Raw genomic sequence first — 10,606 nt, 5'->3', positions numbered from 1 at the left:
GATCTAATTATTTTATTTTAACGATCACTTGAAAAGAGATATCTCTTTCATTAAAAGAGATATCTCTATAGCTTAGAAGGATATCTCTTCTTGAAAAATTCAAGAGATATCTCTCTAACTAAGAAAGATATCTCTTCTAACCTTGTTGAAGAGATATCTCTCTAGCTTTAAGAGATATCTCTCTCGCTTAAAGTTATCTCTAGCTTATAAAGATGTCTTTAAATAAAAGATACATTTCTCTTACAAAAAGAAATATGTATTTTGTTTATAAAGATATCTTTGTAAGGTAAAAAGATATCTCTATTAGGTAAGGAGATATCTCTATAAGCTAAAGAGATTTTTCTCTATGCTAAAGAGATACCGGGTAATTCTCTTATTGAAAGAAAATTTATATTTCGCGAATAAATAGTAAAAGGGCTTGTCATATGTCTTTGTTTTAAGGTTTCATTGATAGTGATGGAAGGAAGAGACAGCCGCAGTTCCGAATTGAGAAGTTCACGAAACATAAATTGAAAATCTGTGATGGTTGAACTCCCCCTTGTTCACTTGGCTGGTTAGAATTTTCTACATTTTAAAAAATGTGTTTTTTCAAATGGGAAACACATTTCTTTTTGCATTTCTTAAATGATTAAATTCAAAATAATTTCCATTACAACAGAGAAAAAGAGACACGATGAACCAATTCATGTGACATACACCATAACAAACAAGGGCAATTCACTAATTCAACTTACTACTACAATTAATGGTACGAATGGAAATTTGCCGGATGGAAGACTATCCGTTCAAGTGAATCTTTCTCCTTTCGATAATTTTACGTCAAATTTTCTTGTGAAGGGTCAGATGTCTTCTCTCTTACTGTAAGTTTAAATAGCTCCACAAAATTATTTTATTTTTCTTTTTTCATAAACATAAATAGAAAAATTAAGTAACTTTTTTGAAATTTTATTAAAAGGAAATACTCCATTGATGTGACGACAAATGGAGATTTGAGAGTGTTACAAAGAAGTGAACAAACTGTCATGGTAAGTATATACTCAGGAAGAGGTGTTAAAATATAACTACCCCCTTTCTTCTTTGATTACGGGCAATTGTTCTCTTTACTTGTGGAAAGCAGAATCCATTCTGCAGCTTTCTGGCGTTAACGTCACAAACATAACGTTGTCGTCTGCTGCAAGTTTATCCTACGCTTCCAATGATTCAACAATCGTGATGGCTGTTAAGTATGTAAAATCCATTTCATATGACATAAACCTTTCTGAGAGAAAATGAAAAAAAGTGAACTAGTTAGTTTTGTATGAAAGAAATGTCATACGTTGCTTCACCTGGTACAATAAAGTATTTGGACAAAATATCGAATATTTAAAAATTATTTCAGTAGTTCTTGAAAAAAGTTTATTTTTGTAACCAAAATTTGCGATGATTTTTTTTTATTTAAATGTCTTTGTTATATAGAGGTGATTGCTGTATTCCATCCACAGAAATTCAAGTGTTTGACAGCGATTTTTATTCTGTTGTAAAATCAGTGGATTTTTCTGGAGGATACGCAGTGCAATCAATTTCAAGCAAGATTGCTGACCAAGAAGTGGTAATATATAACTTTATAGCTTTCATAATGATTTCATTTGTTTTTCTTGTACATTTACATCCGAAAGAAAATCATTACGCTCATCTTAGCGTCACTTAATGTGCTTAAAAATGAAATTCATGCATCTTAGTGTAATTGTTGCACTGATGACAATTGTGATAAGAGATGTACGTGTCTTTTGGGCACATTTTTCTGAATGCATGGATTTTCTCCTATCTATCACAGGTCTTAAAAATATACTTAATATCTTTTTTATAATCAGAAAGACGCAATTTTATTTTTTATTGTCCTCTTCAAAGATAAAATACAGGTGTATAACCTTGACATGATTATATACTTTAATACTTACTGAAAAAATTAGTACTCAAGTTCAAGTTTAGTTTATTCCTCCAAACTAGAATATTGTTATAAATATGGAGTTCAATAATACATGTACCATAAATAAACTTAAGATTCAATACTTGATATTTTGTGTAATTGAAAGCACTGAACAAATATTTATTCATATACATGTACTAGTATAACTAGATGCTGTCATGAGACAGTAATACCCGCACTAAGGTGTTTGCCTCTAAATGCACACTCCCTTTAAATTGGGCTTTACCAAGGAAAAAGTCAATATAATTCAATAATTTACATAATAGGGCCTCCATGTATTCATCAAATTGAGCATAATATTCTCAAGTGACCATGTGACCCATGGGTCTCGATCTTATAGGTATTTCACATTCGTAATTCATTACCAGTCTGAAATTAAGCAACATAATTTAATTAATGATGTAAATTAGGTTTGATAAGGGGGGGTATAAATTTTTGGCCCATAATTGGAACTTTTTAAATCTATTTTCTCATATAGATCAAAAACAAATAATATTATTCAAATTAGTGTAAAGCGTTTTTGATGATTTTTTTCAAAATGTAAAAACTTTTTTATATTTGATTAGGCAGAAACACCTTGAAAGCTGCCATATACCCAATCAATTTAGTCAACCCCCACCCCTTTCCCATCAACACACACACGCACACAAACATACCCTATTTTCCTGTTTTTGGAAATAGGCCTAGATGGCAAAGTTAAGATAAAACATCGTTTGTAAATAGTAATTTTAAATTTGTTCTTATACTATAAATGTATCCGAAGACCTGCATCACATAGGGCTTGCGTCACGTACCCAACTTAAGTACTAGTTTTACCATTATCATTTTTAGATAGCACTGCACGTGCAGTACTAGTGTTGTGTACACATCATTGCATGTATGTCAGTAGGAATTATTTTGTGTTTTAATTGGATTATACTTCAAGTTGACGGGACCTATGGCAGTCGGTAAGTACGAGTTTTGGTATAGATTTGGGTAAAATAGTCTGAAATGCAACTGGTTAGGCTAAAGGTTAAAGGATCAAAGGTCACCCGATGCTGCAATAAGACGAATTTCACATTCTGAAGAGTTATCGCCCGTAATCGACGTTACATTCAGTTACAAGATACAGAAACAGAATTTTTTTTCTGGGAGGGAGGGGGGATTTCCAGACCAGAATTTCCTGAGAAGCAAATAAAAGGAGAAGTTATGGTGGGGTCTGTTTTCTAGGGTGGAGGGCATCCAAAGTCTTTTTTATTTGCTTCAGTATATATTATAGTCCTGCAAATTCGGGGGGGGGGATCTCCCAATCCACTCCCTGTCCCTGTAAACAGTAATGACAAATGATTATGTGACTCCTAAATAGTAGGAAACTTTTTCCATTTGACTATACATAATTTTGCTTTTTGTGTTATTATGTTATGTAAATTTAATGGTATAAAGGTTATGAACCCCTGGAGGTCATCCCCACTCTCCTAATGAACTGGAAATGTTCACAATATGACTGCATTAAATTAAATAAAAGTGCATCAATGATAAGATTGCTTGACATTTTATTCATCAACCTATCCTCCTAGAATTAGGAATGAAAATCATTCAAAGAGATAGACCACATTAAAGTATTTGTATATAGGCTATTAACATTTTTTTTAAATGTAAAAACAAGTAGTAGTTTGCATATATGAATAAACAGGGGTCTGGGAAGAGGTGAGGGGAAGGATCGAGTTCATGTCTCTTTACGTCTTAATGGTTGAAAACTCCTAAAATGAATGTTGACCTCAAATCTGACTTGTCCTCATTATTTTTCAAGTGGTGGTGTCTCCATTTGAGTGAAAAATTCCTGAGAGGGATGTTTAACAACAAACAATTAAATGACATATGTGGCAACGCACTTTGAAAAAATTACGCACTTTGAAAAAATTTTTCAAAGTGCGTTAAATTTTGGGACCAGGTTAACGCACTTTGAAAAAATATTTTTTTTTTCAAAGTGCGTTAATATCGACCATATTAACGCACTTTGAAAAAAAAAATTCTGCATGGCTTAGTCAATATTCCTACAAATCTTAGGTATGATAATTTATCATTTGAACCTGATTTGATACTTTTTGTCCCCCGCTTGAAAAGTGGGAGATATTAATTTGGGTCTATCTGTCAGTCCGTCCGTCTAGCTGTCCGACCATCCGTCTTTCTGTAACGCTTTCGTTTCCACACGATATCTCGCCAACCCTTTGAACATTTGCAATGAAATTTAACATAACAGAATCCCTGTGGCCTTAGGAAGACCCCTTTTGAATCTGGGGTCAAAAGGTCAACATTCAATGTCGTAAAGAACTACGAACGATAGTATTGTTCTTCCGCCTATCTCTTAGTCAATTCTCAAAAGTTAACATATTGGAATGATTCTAAAAAAAATTATAGATATTTATATGAATTTTCATAAAACCTTACTTATTTGGGATACCATAGAGAAATAACTATAATTTTGGCAAAACTTGTGTTTTTAAATACCTGGAGTTTAACAGAGAGATTATCAGATATGGTATCAAATTAACATCGAAAAGCAGACAGGTACTGTAGATTCCTTAATATAAGCGAGGACTTAATTTCTGCGTAATTTCGCGGGAAGTATCACTCGCGAAAAAAATATTACTCGCTTTTATTTTTCTGATGCTTAAATCTATGCAAAATCTGTTCATTAACCGTTCATTCGCGAATTATAATTCTGGCGATTTGACGTTTGAGAGTCAGTTCGCGATAAAAAAAAAAAACACTCTCGAAAAATAAGGAATTTACAGCTAGTAATTAATATTCTGATTTTCCTGAAAATGAACATAAATAGACTTTGAGATTTAAAAGAACAAAATTTCGATTTACTACAGACTTCCTTGTACAGTGCTTATGCTGTATTTAGAATGCTTTTTTTTCAAATATCATTGACACTTAAGGTAACGAGTTATAGAAATAGATATATCTGGGTGGGAATGATAAAGAGTTGAGCTGATAGACCTTAATTCAGCCAGTCTTTCCTTCGTTTTCCGTTTCTTGGTTTTCTTCAATCCATTAGTTTTTAGAAAAAAAACACATCAAAGTAAGGGCATCGCAAAGCGGAGCATTCCTTCCCAAAAAAGCATGTTCAGTAAATCATTTGACATCTATCCCGATACAAATTACGTCAATTCCACACAGAAAAAACTAACATACACATAAAGTAATAAGACACATAATCGCATTACTATATCCCATCATACGTTGCGAGGGGATAATACTGTTGTCTATTTCTAAAATATAAGTCTAATTCCTTTTGTTTCATGAAAATTTTTTCAAAGTGCGTTAAATGTTTACATGGTGTAAAATTATGATGTACAGTTTTAACGCACTTTGAAAAAAATTTTCAAAGTGCGTTGATTTGGTCCCAAATTCAACGCACTTTGAAAAAATTTTTCAAAGTGCGTTAACCTGGTCCCAAAACTTAACGCACTTTGAAAAATTTTTTCAAAGTGCGTAATTTTTCAAAGTGCGTTGTAACAGACATAAAAACACAATATTGATTTGCGTTAAGAAATATGCAGGGGATTTTTTCCATCATAAATCTTCTTCTCAAGAACAGCAAGGGCATTATTGTCCCCCGTTTTGGGGGAAAGGGAGGGAACATTAAATCTTATTTGTCTGTCAGTCTGGCCATCTTTGACAGTATGTGCATCTGTCACAATTGGTCATAACTTTTGAATAATAAGAGATAGGGCTTTCATATTTCACATGTACATTACCACAAAACTCTCTAAATGTACTATGATTTTTTAACTCAAGTGAGACCCTGACCTTAAAATTTTACCTACTTTCCAAAAAATAACATTTTAAATTAATCATTTTGAAAGAGAAAAGATATGGCATTTAAATTAAACATGTATATTACATGTGAAAAGACTTTTCTAAATATATCATGACTTTTGACTCTGTGACCTTGACCTAAAAGTTTAACCTACTTTTCAAAAATATTATATTATATATTATATATATATATATAACTTTTGATTGAAAAGAGATGGGACTCTCATATTTGACATGTACTTTACCTGCAACAAAATATTTCGAGCATGCGATGATTTCCCCCCTTTGACCTAATTTTCATAAAGTGACATATGATAGGGGTGCATATTTGACACACAATCTGCCATAAATTATGGCATCCCATTCACTTAAATACAGAAAGCAGAGGACAACAATTCTTTGAATTTGCTTGTATAATCTTGATATGGAAACATCCTCATATAATGTAGATTCAAGTTTTTTATGCTACGCCATGATTAGGAATACATGTATAGTTTTTGTCATGTCCGTCCTCCACCCTTCCATCCGTCTTTCCGTCGAGCTCAAAGAAACTTTCTAGATATTTGTATCAAAGTTCATATGTTGATGCATATACTGATGTAAACTATCCAACTGCGGCAATATTTTTTGACCTTGACTTTCCTTTGACCTTCACTTAACTTTTCTTAAAATTAGTGTTTAGCTTTATTTTAAAGAAACCATAATGATTCAAGTTGTGTAATGAAACTTCACATGATGATACGTACTGATGTAAGCTTTACAATGCTTCACTGTTTTTTTACCTTGACATTTCCTGTGACCTTGACCTCACTTTTCTAAAATTAATGTCTTAGACTAGATCAGTTTTGAATAAACAATTCAAGATATATTTATCAAACTTCATATGCTAATACATACTGATGAGAGCTATTATTGCATTAACTTATTTTGACCTTGAATTTTCTTTTGACCTTGACCTCACTTTTTAAAATATGTGTTTATCTAAGTTTTAAATAAACCATTAATTATATTTTTATCAAACTTCATATGCTAATAGTAAATTCACATTGATGTAAGATTTTCAACTAGAACAACATTTTGACCCCAACCTTTCCTTTGACCTCTCTTTTCTTAAAACAAAGTGTTAAGCTCAGTTTCATTAAATCATTCAAGATATTTTTATCAAACATAATATCCTGAAATGTATTAGTGAGAGCTATTCAGCTGCATCAAAAACTTCATCGTGCACATTCCTGTGACCTTGACCTCCCTCCTCTTTAATTTGTATTTTGCTTAGTTTTAAAGAAATAATTTAAGACATTTTTATGTTTAGCATGCACTTATACGTAATTTGATGAGAATTTATTATCTATATCCAATTTATTTATATTTTAGTTTCAATTCTGAAAAAACTGTTTAAGATATTTTCATCAAACTTTATACACTAATACAAATTTTCATGTACCATTAGTAATACACATCTGGCGGGACATTCATGTCCTATAGACATATTTCTAGTTTTTCAAATCATCACCTCAGGCTAGGGTCAGGCCACAATTAGGGATCAAAGTTTTATTTAGGAAAAAAAGGAAACACATCTTCAAAATTCTTCTTTTCAAGAACACCAAGAGCATGATTAATATGGAAATATTCTAAAAAGGTTTAGATTCAAGTTTGTACAAATCATGACCTCCCAGGGTTAGGGAGGGGCCATATTTTTTCCTGCCCCTTTTTGCCATTCACATGAAAATTCCAATTTTGAAACCATTTTACACATATGCAAAACAAACCAATCATTTTCTAAATGATCATGGTTTAAAGCTATTGCAGCATAAGATATTAGGGAAGTTCTTGAAAGCAGGGTGATTAAACATGTCAATTATATGTAAAAAAAAAAAAAAAAAAAAAAAAAAAAAAATTCTACCCTGATTTGACACCCCCCCCCGGACAAAATGAAAATTCCGAAACCTTACTGCACATCTACATGACACCACCAACATCTCTTAAAAGATGGTTAGGCTGCTGAGTAAAATATAGATGGAGTTCAGGGAAGACGGGGCTTTTTGCATAAAAAAAATCATTCTTCGACCCCCATTTGACCCCCCGGGGCAAAATCAAAATTCCGAAACCTTACTGCACATCTACATGACACCACCAACCATCTCTTAAAAGATGGTTAGGCTGCTGAGTAAAATGTAAGAGGAGTTTAGGGAAGACAGGGCTTTTTGCATAAAAAACATCAATTTTCGACCCTCATTCGACCCGCCGGGGCAAAATCAAAATTCCGAAACCTTACTACACATCTACATGACACCACCAACCATCTCCCAAAAAATGATCAGGCTAGCTTCTGTGTAAAATGTAGAAGGAGTTCAGGGAAGATGGTGCTTTTAGCATAAAAAACGTCATTTTTCGATCCCCATTTGATCCCCTGGGGCAAAATCAAAATTCCGAAACCTTACTGCACATCAACATGAAACCATAAACCATCTTTCAAAAGACGATTAGGCTGCTGTGTAAAATGTAGAAGGATTTCAGGGAAGACGGTGCCTTTTGAATAAAAAACATCATTTTTCGACCCCCATTTGACCCCCCGGGGCAAAATCAAAATTCCGAAACCTTACTGCACATCTACATGACACCACCACACATCTCTTAAAAGAAGATTAGGCTACTTAGTCAAATGTAAGAGGAGTTCAGGGAAGACGGTGCTTTTTACATAAAAAAAAACGTCATTTTTCGACCCCTATTTGACCCCCCGGGGCAAAATCAAAATACAGAAACCTTACTGCACATCTACATGACACCACCAACCATCTCCCAATAGATGATTAGGCTGCTGAGTAAAATAAAGAAGGAGGTCAGGTAAGACGGGGTTTTTAGCATAAAACGTCATTTTTCGACCCCCATTTGATCCCCCAGGGCAAAATCAAAATGCCAAAACCTTACTGCACATCTACATGACACCACCAACCAAATCTCAAAAGATGATTAGGCTGCTGAGTAAAATGTAGAAGGAGTTCAGCGAAGAAGGGGCTTTTTGTATAAAAAAAAAAAAATCATTTTTCGACCCCCATTTGATCCCCCGGGGCAAAATCAAAATTCCGAAACCTTACTGCACATCTACATGACACCACCAACCATCTCTCAAAAGATGGTTAGGCTGTTGAGTAAAATGTAGAAGGAGTTCAGGGAAGACGGGGCTTTTTGCATAAAAAACGTCATTTTTCGACCCCCATTTGATCCCCCGGGGCAAAATCAAAATTCCGAAACTTTACTGCACATCTACATGACACCCCCAACCATCTCCCAAAAGATGATTAAGCTACTGTGAAAAATGTAGGAGGAGTTCAGGGAAGAAAAGTGTGACAGACGGACGGACGGACGGACATGAGTAACAACAATATACCCGAACTTTCTTTAGAAAGTGCGGGTATAATAAATTTTTTTTTATTTAAAAAGACTTAAAATTCTAAAAAGAAACATTACTACACAAGACTTGTAAATAAAATTTTTAAGATAAAAACTTATCTTTGAACATATTTTCAAAAATCCAGTTTAATTGGGTGTGGGATGGGAATTCTTAAAATCTTTAAAAAGTTTTTAAAAATCCTTTTTTACGCTTCTTGACACATTTTTACTGAAATAAATTCTTTAATGTTAAATTCCAGTTTTATGATGCAAATTAATAAAGATTTCGAAATTATATGTTTTTATAATTATTAATTAAAAATTAATGCAGCTTTGAAATCGCGATATAAACGTGAAATCGTGATATAAACGTGATTTAAAAAAATAATCTAAAGCAAAATCTATTTATATTTAATAAGATATATTGGAAAGAAAAGTGACTTATGATTGATAGATTTTTCCTGTTTAAGATATTCCTGTTTAAAAAAAAAGAATGTTACGTCCTTACATGTATTCAGCAAAACTTTATCTAACCGATCTTTAAGACATTATTGTGAAAAATATGGCGTAAGTATGAGAATAATGTTTAAATTTTAGGGGCCTTATTTTTTTTTAAATTTTAAGCTTGCCGTTTATAAAGGTACACTATTAACATCTAATAAAACATCTCAAGAAAATTGATGTTTTATTGTTGCTAACAATTATTTATAAAAAAAAGAATTATAACCCAGTGGATAAAATCTTCAAAAATAATAAAATTTTGCTATATAATTTCTCCTTTAATATATACACGTATAGATAATTTATAAAGTTGAGCCCCTTAGAGGGTCCCTTAGTTGAGTGTGATAATTAGATGTTTGTTTTGTCCAGTAGACGTTCAGGGAACACACCAGATAGATATTACAAAATACATAGACAACTTTATTTAACATGTTGTTTTCATAGTCATTAAAATTTTGAATTTGAATTGTAGTTTGTGAAGAGAGGGAGACAAGAACTTCGAAATGGGTTTTAAAACAATTTATTAGTTTACATTAAATTCATACATTAAATAAATTACAAGACTTTGAAAGACTTGTAGAAGAATCCAGCATATCGGATATCGCATAATTGTAAAACATTGCATTGTATGGAACTTTTTGGCTCAATACACAGTCCTGATTTAACACCTTTATTCCATGAAAATATTTTTTTGAATACTAGTATGACTCCGATTATAACTGTTAAAGTCTAATGTTAGATTACAACCTTTGCTAATGGGCAGTATTCATGGAAAAGGCCCAGACATTTCGGGGTATTCATGCATATTAAAGATCTAGTGCATTAGAGAAAATCTTATTTAATTGGCAATACGAAAACTAAAACTGCAATAGAATTGCTGATTTACAGTTCGTTAACGATCGTTATGGCAAATCGGTTTTAACTTAATACATAAAACTAAAT

The sequence above is a fragment of the Saccostrea cucullata genome, unplaced genomic scaffold (assembly GCF_032062105.1).
Source record: "Saccostrea cucullata isolate Sc308-1 unplaced genomic scaffold, CSIRO_AGI_Scuc_v1 ctg1704, whole genome shotgun sequence".
In the NCBI taxonomy this organism is placed as follows: domain Eukaryota; kingdom Metazoa; phylum Mollusca; class Bivalvia; order Ostreida; family Ostreidae; genus Saccostrea; species Saccostrea cuccullata.
The sequence above is the reverse complement of the archived record's forward strand: the minus strand, read 5'-3'. Positions refer to the sequence as shown.